Source organism: Phyllostomus discolor, chromosome 8 (assembly GCF_004126475.2).
Source record: "Phyllostomus discolor isolate MPI-MPIP mPhyDis1 chromosome 8, mPhyDis1.pri.v3, whole genome shotgun sequence".
Classification (NCBI taxonomy): domain Eukaryota; kingdom Metazoa; phylum Chordata; class Mammalia; order Chiroptera; family Phyllostomidae; genus Phyllostomus; species Phyllostomus discolor.
This window is the reverse complement of record NC_040910.2, coordinates 57,724,641-57,736,864: the sequence shown is the minus strand read 5'-3', so window position 1 is coordinate 57,736,864 and position 12,224 is coordinate 57,724,641. Positions and strand designations below refer to the sequence as shown.

At 47.3% G+C, this 12,224-nt stretch overlaps 1 pseudogene; it reads left to right on the top strand.

The window, feature by feature from the left end:
* The first annotated feature begins 11,392 nt into the window (after window positions 1-11,392).
* LOC114515311 lies at window positions 11,393-11,946 on the top strand (annotated as a pseudogene).
* The last annotated feature ends 278 nt before the right edge of the window (window positions 11,947-12,224 follow it).

Here is a 12,224-nt window from a genome sequence, read left to right as displayed (position 1 = left end):
GTGCAGGTACGCAGTCAGACTGCTCAGTCCTCACTCCCCTTTCTGTGCCTTCAAGCAACCAGGCCTGCCCTGGTGCTGCTCAAACCTTGTTTGGCCAGGAAGGGAGCAGTTGCCCCCAGATCTCTCCCAAGAGCCCTGTGGCAGACCTGGCGCCAGGTCTGGGACTGCAGCCTCCCTGGTCCCCTTGCTGATCCCTGGGTCCTTATTGTCCTGAAGCGCTCTCCTTACTGTCTGGTTTTTCAGTGTCCGCTACAGTTTTTGGTCTCTTATTTTTATATATGCTGTGGTACTATTGGCTGTTTGCTCTGTTCCTCCATAGATTGGCTAGGATTTTCTCCCCGTGTGTAGGGATCTGCTCCCTCCTACTACGCCACCATCTTCCCTCCTTCTACAATTATATATTCAATATATTTTGAAATCAGGAAGTGTGATGGCACCAGCTTTGTTTTTCTTTCTCAAGACTATATTGGCTATTCTGGGTCTTTTATGGTTCCATATGAATTTTAAGATTGCTTTTTTTATTTCTGTAAAAAGATGTTATTTTTATGGGAATAGCATGTATCACTAGATTGCTTTGCATGGTATGGACACTTTAACAATAGGAAGTTTTCCAGTCTGTCAACCTGAGACATCTTTCCATTTGTGCTTCTTTAATTTTTTCCCTAATGTTTCATAGTTCTAAGTGTACAAGTTCTTACCTACCTGGTTTATTCCTAGGTTATTGTATTGTTTTTTAATGCTATTGTAAATGAGATTATTTTCTTAATTTATTTTTTGTATGGTTCATTGTTACTTTATAAAAATGTAACCTACTTTATTCTTTAAATGAAAACTTTATATATTTAATGTGTATAACAGAATGACTTAATATACATGTACAAAGTGAAATGATTACAATAGTCAAGCTATTTCATAAATCTCCTCACACAGTTACTAGTTTTGGGGAATGAGATCATCTGAAATCTACTCTCTTAAAAAATTTCCAGTATTCAGTACAGTATCATCAACTATAGCCATCCCTCTGTACTTGTGTACCCCACATAATGACAGCTTTTTAGTCTTTGACCAGCATCTTCCCATTTACCCCACCTCTGCAAATTCCCTGGTAACCACCACTCGACTCTCTGCTCAAGTATTTGTCTTTTTTACATTCCAGATATAAGTGAAATTATGAGCTTTTTTCTTGCTATATCTGAAAGCTCAGGCAATAAAAGCAAAAGTAAACAAGTGAGACTATGTCAAACTAAAAAGGTTCTGGGAAAAAAGGAAACAACCATACAAAAAGGCAAGCTAAGAATTGGGAGTAAACACTTGCAAACTATGTATCTGGTAAAGGTTAATATCCAAAAAACATAAAGAACTCATACAACTTAATGGCAAAGAAAAAAAGCAATCTGAACAAAAACTGGCAAAGGGCCTGAATAGACATTTTTCTGAAGAATACATGGAAATGGCCAACAGGGTTCCAGCGAAGATGGAAGTGTAGGTAGAAACCTATCACTTCCTTGCACAACCAGAGGAGGATAACAACAAATCTAAACTTAATGAATAACCAGCAGTGCCAGAAAATCAAACTGCATGGAACTCCAACAACCAAAAAATTAAAGAAACAGTCAACGAGACTGGTAAGAACCCCCAGCAAAGTGGCAGACTCTGTGGAGGGGGGCTGGCTGTGGCAAGATGGTGGATTGTGTGGGCAGGAAACTGAGACTCAGAACTGACTGTGGACTAAAAGAGTTGCCACAGAAGGAGAAACTCCCAGTCTCACACGAGAGTATGAAAGTGTATTGGAAAGTGGGGCTAGAGCCAAGCAGGTGAGCTGCACTGTTCCCTCTCTGGCCCCTCCCCCACAGGCAGTGCTGCAGAGCAGCAAGGAGAGTTGCCCTGCCCAGGTGAGTACCTAAGAATCCACCCCCTTAAAACTTATGAGCTGCACCAAGACAGAGAAATATGGCCCAAATGAAATAACAGAGCAAAACTCCAGGAAGATAGCAAAGTGATGAGGAGGTAGCCAATCTATCTGATAGAGAGTTTAAAGTGCTGGTCATCAAATGTTCACAGAACTGATTGAGCCTGGTTGAAAAATGAAAAAATAAATGAAAGATAACCAAAATGAAATAAAGCAAAATATTCAGAGAACCAACAGTGACAGGAAGGAAACCAGGACTCAAATCAATGATCTGGAACAAAAGAAAGAATAAACATTCAAGTGGATCAGAATGAAGAAACGAGAATCCAAAAAAATGAAGAGAGGCTGAGGAATCTCTGGAACAACCTGAGATGTTCCAATATCAGAATTATAGGGGTGCCAGTAGGAGAAGAACAATGGCAAAAACTGATTTGAACAAGTAATGAAGGAAAACCTCCCCAATCTGGCAAAGGAAACAGACTTCCAAGAAGTCCAGGAAGCTCAAAGAGTCCCAAAGAAGTTGGACATAAAGAAGAACACACCAAGGCACATCATCATTAAGTTACCCAAGATTAAAGACAAAGAGAAAAGCCTAAAAGCAGAAAGAGGGAAGGAAAGAGTTACCTACAAAGGAGTGCCCATAAGGCTATCAGCCGATTTTTCAAAAGAAACCTTTCAGGCAAGAAGGGACTGGAAAGAAGTATTTAAAGGCAAGGACCTACATCCAAGATGACTCTATCCAATCCAAGATTACTCTATCTAGCAAAGCTTTTACTCAGAATGGAAGGGCAAATAAAGTGCTTCCCAGATAAAGTCAAGTTAAAGGGGTTCATCATCACCCAGCCCTTATTATATGAAATGTTAAAGGGACTTATCTAATAAAAGGAAGATGAAAAATATGAACATGAAAATGACAACAAACATAACTATCAACAAATGAACCTAAAAGAAAAGACAAACAATGAAAAGAAAAACTAAGCAAATGACTAGAACAGAAACTGAATCAGAGAAATGGACATCACACGGAGACATTTAAGTGGGGAGGGGGAGGGGAGGAATGGGGAGAAAAGGTACAGGGAAGAAGAAGCATAATTAGGAGGCATACAATAGACAGGGTAAGGTAAAAAATGGTATAGGAAACCGAGGACTCAAAGAACTTACATGTACAACCCATGGACATGAACTAAGCGGGGGTTGCTATAGGGTGGGGGCAGTGCAGGGTGGAGGGGGTATAAAGGAGGAGAAATTGGGAAAATTGTAATACCATAATCAATAAAATATACTTAAAAAAGAAAATGGCCAACAGGTATATGAAAAGGTACTCAACATTCTTAATTATCAGGGAAATGCAAATCAAAGCCATATAACACCTCAAACCTATTAGAATGGCTATTATCAAACATAAATAAATAGGACTTCTGGTCAAGATGGAGATGTAAGTAGACACACTGTGCTTCCTTGCACAAGCAAAGTAAGGACAACAACAATTTAGAAACAAAAAACAACCAGGACTGACAGAACACTGAATTGTAAGTAAGTCTAACAACCAAGGAGTTAAAGTAGACACATGCATCCAGGCTCATAGGAGAGGTGGAGTCGGGGGCCTGGGAGGAGAGGAGTCACAGCAAAGCCATGGCTGGCAGGCCCCCAGCATGCAAGGTGGCAGGTGGTGGACCCAGTAAGGTGATGGATTGTGGAGGGGCACAGCACACAAGGTGGCTGGTGGACTGGGAGGTCCCACATTTGCATGCAGATAAACCAGGCAAAACTGGGGAGCGAGACAGACCATGCAACCCAGGGTCCCAAAGTGAGGAAATAAAACCTTAAAACACTGGTTAAAAACACCTGTAGGGGTTGAGGTGCTGAAAGAAATGCCCAGCATCACAGGAGAGTTTGTGGGAGAGACCCACAGGGACCTAGAATGTACACAAACACACCCACACAGGAATCAGCACCAGAAGGACCCAATTTGCTTGGAGGAAGCAGGGGAAGTGACTGAAATCTGGCAGAGAGCACAGCAAACACATGGATTGTCCCCTGCCCCTGATGAACACCTAAGGTGCTGCCCCTCACTACATAATAGGCACATCAAGACAAAAAAATGGCCCAAATGAAAGAACAGATCAAAGCTCCAGAAAAAAATACAACTAAGTGACAAAGATATAGCCAGCTTATCAGATGCACAGTTCAAAACACTGGTAATCAGGATGCTCACAGAATTGGTTGAATTTGGTCACAAATTAGATGAAAAAATGAAGGCTATGTTAAGTGAAATAAAGGAAAATGTACAGGAAACCAATAGTGATGGGAAGGAAACAGGGACTCAAATCAATGGAGTGGACCAGAAGGAAGAAAGAAACATCCAACCAGAAAAGAATGAAGAGGCAAGAATTCAAAAAAATGAGGAGAGGCTTAGGAACCTCCAGGACATCTTTAAACATTCCAACATCTGAATCATAGGAGTGCCAGAAGGGGAAGAGGAAGAGCAACAAGTGGAAAACTTATTTGAACAAATAATAAAGGAGAACTTCCCCAATCTGGCTAAGGAAATAGACTTCCAGGAAGCCCAGGAAGCCTGGAGAGTCCCAAAGAAGTTGGACCCAAGGAGGAACACACCAAGATACATCATAATTACATTACCCAAGAGTAAAATGAAGGGGAAGATCCTAGAAGCAGCAATGATAAGGAGACAGTAACCTACAAAGGAGTGCCCATCAGACTGTCAGCTGATTTCTCAAAAGAGACCTTATAGGCAAGAAGGGGCTGGAAAGAAGTATTCCAAGTCAAGAAAGGCAAGGACCTACATCTAAGATTGCTCTATTTAGCAAAGCTTTCATTTAGCATGGAAGAGCAGATAAAGTGCTTCTCAGATGAGGTCAAGTTAAAGGAGTTCATCATCACCAAGCCCTTATTATATGAAATGTTAAAGGGATTTATCTAGGAAAAAGAAGATAAAAAATATGAACAGTAAAATGAAAACAAACTCACAATCATTAACAACCACACCTAAAACAAAACCAAAAGCAAACTAAGGAAACAACTAGAACAGGAACAGAAGCACAGAAATGGAGATCACATGGCAGTTTATAAACAGAGGAGTGAGAAGTGGGGAGAGGGAGAAAAGGTACAGAGAATAAGTAGCATAGATGGAGGGAGAAAATAGACAGGGGGAGGATAAGAATAGTATGGGAAATGTAGAAGCTAAAGAACTTATGACACAGGGTGGAGGGGAGTGAAGGGGGGGAATGGGACAATTATAATAGCATAATCAATAAAATACATTAAAAATAATATGAATAAATAAATAAATAAATAAATAAATAAATAAATAAAAGCTGTCAAGGTTATGGAGAAATGGCCCAGCTTGCTTTTTCTTGCGGGGCTGATGTCCTCCTTCAGGAACAAGCCAGGAGTATGAAACTCAGTGACTACTGTGTTCACAGACCAGGAGCCTTGGGGGCTGCAGGGCAGAGGGCACAGACAGGTGGCCTGGAAATGTCAGGTGGGCAGAGGTGTGGCAGGATGAGCAGGGAATGTTCTGGAATGACAAGATCCCTGGCCAGATGATGGTTCCGGGAAGGGGGGGGGGGTGCAGCGGCCATGCGCACAGGCTGCCCAGACTGGCAGTTTCTGGCTCTGGCCTTGCAGCAGGAAGAGTCTGGGTGAGGGGTTGCAGGGGTGAGCAGACAGGAATGAGGTCCCCCAGGAAGCCAGTGCAGAAGGCAGCTTGACGCTCTGTACACAGTGCAGCAGCCCAGCCCTGTGTCATCTGGTCCCCACCACTAGGGTGTCTGCCTTCCCAGCCAGGTAGATGAGAGGAAAGGAGGTGTTGGTGGAGAAGGTTCACAAAGCAGCTGGCTGCAGGTGGCCCTTGCCTTCACCAGGTGAATGATGGAGCAGGACAGCAGGAACAGAGGCACATAGAGCCTTGAGGGACCCCTGGCCTCATGTGAATCAAGGTCTCCCTCTCCAAGAGGGGAAGGGCAAAGTTGTGGGTCAGTCTGAAAATTCCACAGTTCCTGCCCCTACATTTCAAAAGGCTGACTTGGGGAGAGGTTGCTGCAGCCAGTGCAGCTTCCCCTCAGCAGTGAGCCAGCCTTCATGTGGAAAATTCTGGAATAACACAGCCTCGAATCCAAAAGAGTTGGAGAGGGAAGCATCTAGATGTCTCCTGCCCCTTCCCAGTCCCCAGGTCCCACCTGAGCAGAGGATGAGAGGAGGAGGCCTGGTGTCTGCTGGCAGGGAAGGGGGCTCCCTGCGGGGAGCTTGCAGCCAGGCCTCAGCCCTGGCACCCTGGCAGCAGGGTCTCCAGCCCCACGAGTTGATTCCACAGAAATGGAAAGAAGACCATGTTCGGAGCACCTGTGCCTGTGAGGGACCCACTCAGATGGGGACCAAGAATAAGAGATGCAGGGCCACTGAGGCAGTGGCTACTGGACATGTGGCCGCACTGTCCCCCTGTGGCCACTTGGCCCCCAAGAGCATGTTAAGGTGAGGACAAACACCTGGGCCAGTCACAGGCCTAGGGCCAGAGGGTGGGAACTAGAGAGACCCCCACCGTTGGATGCCCCCAATCAGAGGAGAAGGGGTGTGGGCTCTGGGCTCTTCCTGCAGCGGGCCTGTGAGCCTGTGAGCGGGAGGGCCCCTGCACTGTCCAGGACAACAGCAGAGGCCTGATCCATGTGCACCAGCAGCCTGGGCAGAGGGAGTGGGGATGTGGGGGAAGCAGGTTGGGAAGGCAGGTACAGGGGAGGCAGGTGTGGGGGCAGTGGACTCAGGGGGAAGAGCTTCAGCCAGAGGAGGCCTCTGAGACAGGTATCCTCTCAGACCCACAGGTGGGGCTCACACAAAGGACACTTGTCACTGGCCACCCCTAGAGAGCCATCGTACTCGGGGAAGCAGAGAGAACAGATTGCACAGGCTGGCCTGAGAGCGCTTCTCTGTCCCTGCCTCCAGGCCTCTCACTAGCACTGGGCTGTCACCCTGGGAGGACCCTCACAGGCAGCGTGAGGTGGCCCCACTTGCACACCTGTCTGTGTGATTTGGTGTCTGCGGCTGTGACAGGAGAACTGGGTGCTGCAGGCCTTCGACCCCGTGGCATGTTTCTCTGATGAGAGGACACGAGAGCGCAGTGAGACCAGGGAGAGCACCCCAATGCGCACCGGCAGCCCTGGGCTCCTCTGCACAGCTGCAAGCACCTCTCGCCTGGTTCCTCTCCCACGGCCTCTTATGTGCTCACTGTCCTGCCTTGAGAGCAAGTGGTTCTCCCACCTCCACTTTCGGGCCCCCCTTGTGGTCCCCTAGATCCTGGGATCTCTGCTCCATAGGGCTGTCTTCACCTCCGACTGCCTTTGAGAGGTGTGTAGTGATCCTAGGCCAGGGATGGTGTGAGACCCCAGGCCATGGCTGTAGGCCCTAAAGTTGCTTTATGACCCTTGAGAGATATGGGTAGAAAGGCACATGGTGAGTGGACAGGGAGCTGCCAAACTGGGCCCCTCTGCCCATGGCCATCCCTTTCCTGCTGTGAAATAGACCACAGTCCAGTCCAATGCCATCCCACTGTGTATCTTCTCCGCAGTGAGCTAGGCCATCATACCCCGCATTCCTGACACCCTACACTTTCTCAGAAAGCCACTGTCCTACTAAGCCAACCATGGTGAGCCCCTTCTATGTGCCAGACATCAAGCTGCTGGGTCGGAGCAGCACACAAAGCAGATATGCAGCCCTCACTGAGGGGAACTCATTCAGAGAGGTGGTCACAGATGTGGGTACCTGAGCACACAGCCACAGACCCCTGCAGACCCGTAGAGACACAGGTCTATAGCGACAGGTCTGACTCAACACTGGGTGGGGAGGATGGGCCAGGGAGAGCTTCTTGGAGGAGGTGCCACTGGAGCAGAAAAATGAAGGGTGAAGAGTTAAGTAAGGGATGATGGGGCTGGGTGAACAGGGAATCCCAGAAGAGGAAACAGCCTTTGAAGAGCCCCAGAGGGTGGCAGTGATGAGAAGAGCCTAGACTCAGGAGCCTAGATGGGTTCAGACATGCAAGGTAGTGCATGGGGAGAGGCAGAGAAGAGGGTGGTCCCATCACAGGGGAGGGAGCTCCAGAGGAGCAGGGGTGGAGCTGGGATGGGGGCTCCTCCAGGACATCCAGAAGGAGAACCATGTAAGTAGCTGGAGTTCAGAGAACAGATCTGGGAGACAGACATCCTAGAGTCACTGGTGTATTCTACTTGGTCATGGCAGTCACAGGCTTGAATGAGATTCCCGTAGGGGATTGAACTGGATTCAGTCAGTCAGCTATTGCCTCAGTAACAAACATTTGTGAGGATCACGGTGCTAAAACCAGTGTGAATAGCATTCCCATCTGGGATGAGCTAGGGAGGCTGTGCTCAGGCAGGAGCTCTGCTGCACTTCAGCTGAGTTTGTTCTTGCAGAACTGGGTGAATTTGGGCTGGCTCAGCTGGAGTGGCTCTGCTCCACATGTCCCTCAATCCTTCAACTGGTGGCTAACGAACGCACACATATCTCACTGAAATGACAGTCTCAGCAGGCAGGAAGAAACAGGTACTTTAAAGGATTAGAACAAGCATGCTGTCACTTTTGCCTCATCCCTGGGGCCAGAGCAAATCACAGTGCCAAACTCCAAGTCAAGAGACTGGGAGATGTCCTTTGCTTCTTTAGTGGCAGAAACTGCACAGCCCTTGCTTGGCGAAGGGCATGGGTGGGTGCAGAAGGGATGAAAGGGCAGGAAGGGATGAAAGGGACTCAGGCCCTGCATGGAGTCTACACCAAGCCCTCAGTCTCAGCTGCAGTTGTTCGTGTCCCTGCTGCATGTTGAATGGCTTCACCTCACCTTACATCTCACGCCCCCGGGTCTCATCTGATCAGGACACTTGGCTTGAAGCCGGGATCTTGTAACTGTGTCCTATGGAGACTCCTCTAGGCCTCACAGCTTGGATCTGAATGAGGAGTTGTTGGATGCCCCTGTGCTCAGCAGAGTGGTGGACAGAGAGCACTGGGCCACAGTTCTGTTAGAAAACTGGGGACACAGAACAGTTGCAGGCCAGGGCAATTCTTGGGGAGTGTTCCTTGAAATCCGTGACTTGGGGTGGCTCCCAGGCCACTGTTCTCTGGGCTCTGTCCCCTGAGAACACCTTCCCTTTTCACATGTTCATCCCTGGCTTTGGCCACTTCTCAAGGACACCAGGACACGACAATGTCCTCAGTGCGCTTCCTGCCTGAGAAAGTCAGCGGCCCCACAGGCCTTTCTACACTTTGCATTATCTCAGTCAATGCTTTTGCGAACACAGTTTCTTTTAAAAACTGTGGGTTTTCTATGCTGTTAGTCCAGGTACCAACAGCCACGCCCACATTTCTTTAGGAAATGGGCCTCCTTCCCATCCTGCTGATGGGCAGGGCCTGTGTGTCCTAAAAGCCTGCTTGTGTGGCTCAAGAATCTACTTGGCACACCTTAGTTTTTCCAGAGGTCCTGACAAAAGGCATCTCTCCCACAGTGTTGGTTTGCTTGGTACCCTGAGGCCACGTCTGTCTAATGTACCATGTGAGTCTGGCTCATTCCCACCTGGACTTTGAGCTGTGTCCTCGATGTGATCCCAGCCAGGGCTGAACCCTCCTATGCAGTGTGCTTTGGAGATAAGAGCTCCTGAGATTCTGCTGGCACCTCCCACACAGAGCCCTTTCTTCTGCGGATTCCCACAGGGAGACAGGTGCACGCACATATTCACAGCATGCACACACTCGGCCCAGGTGTGAGTTTAGAAGGGAAGTGCACACCGGGGAGGTGACAAGGAGGGGAGGAGAAAGAGGTGGGAGTCAGGTCTCCAGGAGCATGCAGCCTCATGGAACCAAGCTCAGGACCCATAGATGGGGAGGGGGAACACAAGCTGCTGGGCAGGGCATCCCTAGGGTCCCAGAGCAAGGTCCCCAGTAAGGGTTGCATAAGAGGCAACCACAGCTTGATGTTCCTTTTCCTCTCTTTCTCCCTCCCTTCCCCTCTCTAAAAAACTGAATAAATAAAATCTTAAAAAAAATTAAAAGCCTGGCTCTGGACTAGAATTTCACAGGTGAATCCTCCCCAATTCACCACACAGAATTCCTTCTTTTCTCATCCTAGTTATTCCAGAGCCACACCACCTACTACAGAAGCTACCTGTGGCTGTGAACCCTTGAACTGTGGCTGGGGAATCAAAATTTTTATTTTATTTCATTTTAATTAATTGTAATGAATAACTGATATCAGTTCCACATAGGAAGAATTTCTGATGTTGTTAAGTTGAATTCAGCATATATTAAACTTATTCAGTTGTGGAATCTTTTCAGCTTTTAAAAAATTTACATGAAGCAAACTAAAAGCCATTACTTCGGGTGCACAGTTCTTTGAGTTTTGAGAAATGTACAGAGCTCTGTAATCAAGAGCACACATGGGTACAAACAGGTCTGTCCCCCAAAATGTCCCTCCTGCTTCTCCTTTTTAGCTAAACCCTTCCCCCACCCCTCCACCCCGGCAACCACTGGTCTGTCCTCTGTCTTCGTAGTTTTTTTTTTAAGTTCTTTTGTTTCATAGCACCTAGGAATGAGCAGCCAGAGGGGAAATAAAGGCAGGGTTCTCGCCATTACAGTCTAACCAAGAACGTAACACAGGAGGCCAGGAGCAGAGGAAGACCTGTCTCACCAGCTGACAGCAGCCCTGGGCTCAGTTTGGTAAGCTTGCTGTCCCCAGATCTGCAGACAAAACAGTTCAGGAGAAGGGGAGAGTCCGAGATGGTGCTGAGGAAAGCGGCTTCTGTAAGGATCTCACATTGCCGGGCATCCTGAATGTCACAAGCAGGAATTGTACAGGAAGTGGGGACAGTCCTTGAGATTCTATGCTGGGAAAGGGAGCTTCTGTAACAACTTCACCAACGAGACAAAGAGCCTTTACTAACTGAGAGAGAAAGCCTTTGTAGGTGTACATTATTCCCAAAGGGGAGAAGGAAGGGAACCTAGAAGCCAGCTGAGGCACATAAACCCTGAACCCCAGTAGTCAGCACACTTAGATTAGCTAAGTACCCACTGTAGCCTTGGCTCAAGTGTGTAGAACAAACTTACCAACAACTTTATTTCCTCTATAGGTGGGGTATTGAGACTAGCCAGGTGCCTGCTATGGCTTCGTGCTTGTATATACTTCATAAACAAACCTGCTACCTCATTGCCACTATATGTGTTGTCTCGCTTAAATTATTCTCTTGTGAGCAAGTCAAGCAGCAGGTGGGGGAGGAAGGCCTCCTGACACAGGTCCCTCTCTCCCCATCTGTAACACTTTATCTTTTATGCTCAATCACTCCACCGTGTAATCTGCCCCAAAGCTGTTAGCCTGCTCTGTCCATGTGTCTGTCCCTATATTGCTTGTTAGTTCAGTTTGTTCATTAGAGTCCACATATGAGTGAAGTCACATGTCTTTCTCTGACTTGTGTTCCCAAGATGAAGGGCTGCCCACACTGGCCACTGGGCAGATGAACTACCAGAGGGGCCAGAGAAGTTGCCAGCAAACAAGCATCCTGTCTTCCCTTTAAGCACCCATGAAACTGCATTTCTAGGTCTCAAAGACCTTTCTCCAATCAAGGAATACAAAGATGAGTTTGGAAAGCCAAACACCCGGGAAGGATTTAATGAAGGGTTGTGGGAAATAGAAAATAACCCAGGAGTAAAGTTCACTGGATGTGAAGTGATTCAGCAAGGGGGCTCTTCAGAATCTGGGGAGGGGCAGGCTCACTGCAGGTGTGGGCAATGAGGCTGAAGGTGATGGGCAGGGAAAATGGAAAAGGCAAAAGGAAGAAAAAAAGCTGGCTTGGAAAGGAAAAGTCCTATACTTCAGAGAAATCCTCAAACAGTCTCTGAAATCTCCAGGAGGTGGACATAACAAGGGCTGCAAAAAAGAGGAAAGCAAAAGCGGCCAGAGGTGGAAGTGCAGCAGTGCCACCAGAAACACCAGTTTAGACTTGCAGAAAACCAGCGAAGGGACCTGGTTTCCATAATGGATGTGGTGTGCTCAGAGAAAGCACAAGGGCACTGTGCATTTGGTTGTCTGCTACTCCTGGATTTGATGGGAACCAACACAGCCCTTGTTGTCATCGACAGAACCCCAGTGTGCATGCACATTATTCGCAGTCCTCTGTTTGTGCTTAAGAAAAACAAACACATTTTAGCCTTTTGTAAAGTGACTGATTTAATTTCATGCTATTTGGTTGCATGAAGTTGCCCTTAACCACTAAAGATTATCAAGATTTCTGCACAAACTTACACCTTCCTGTCT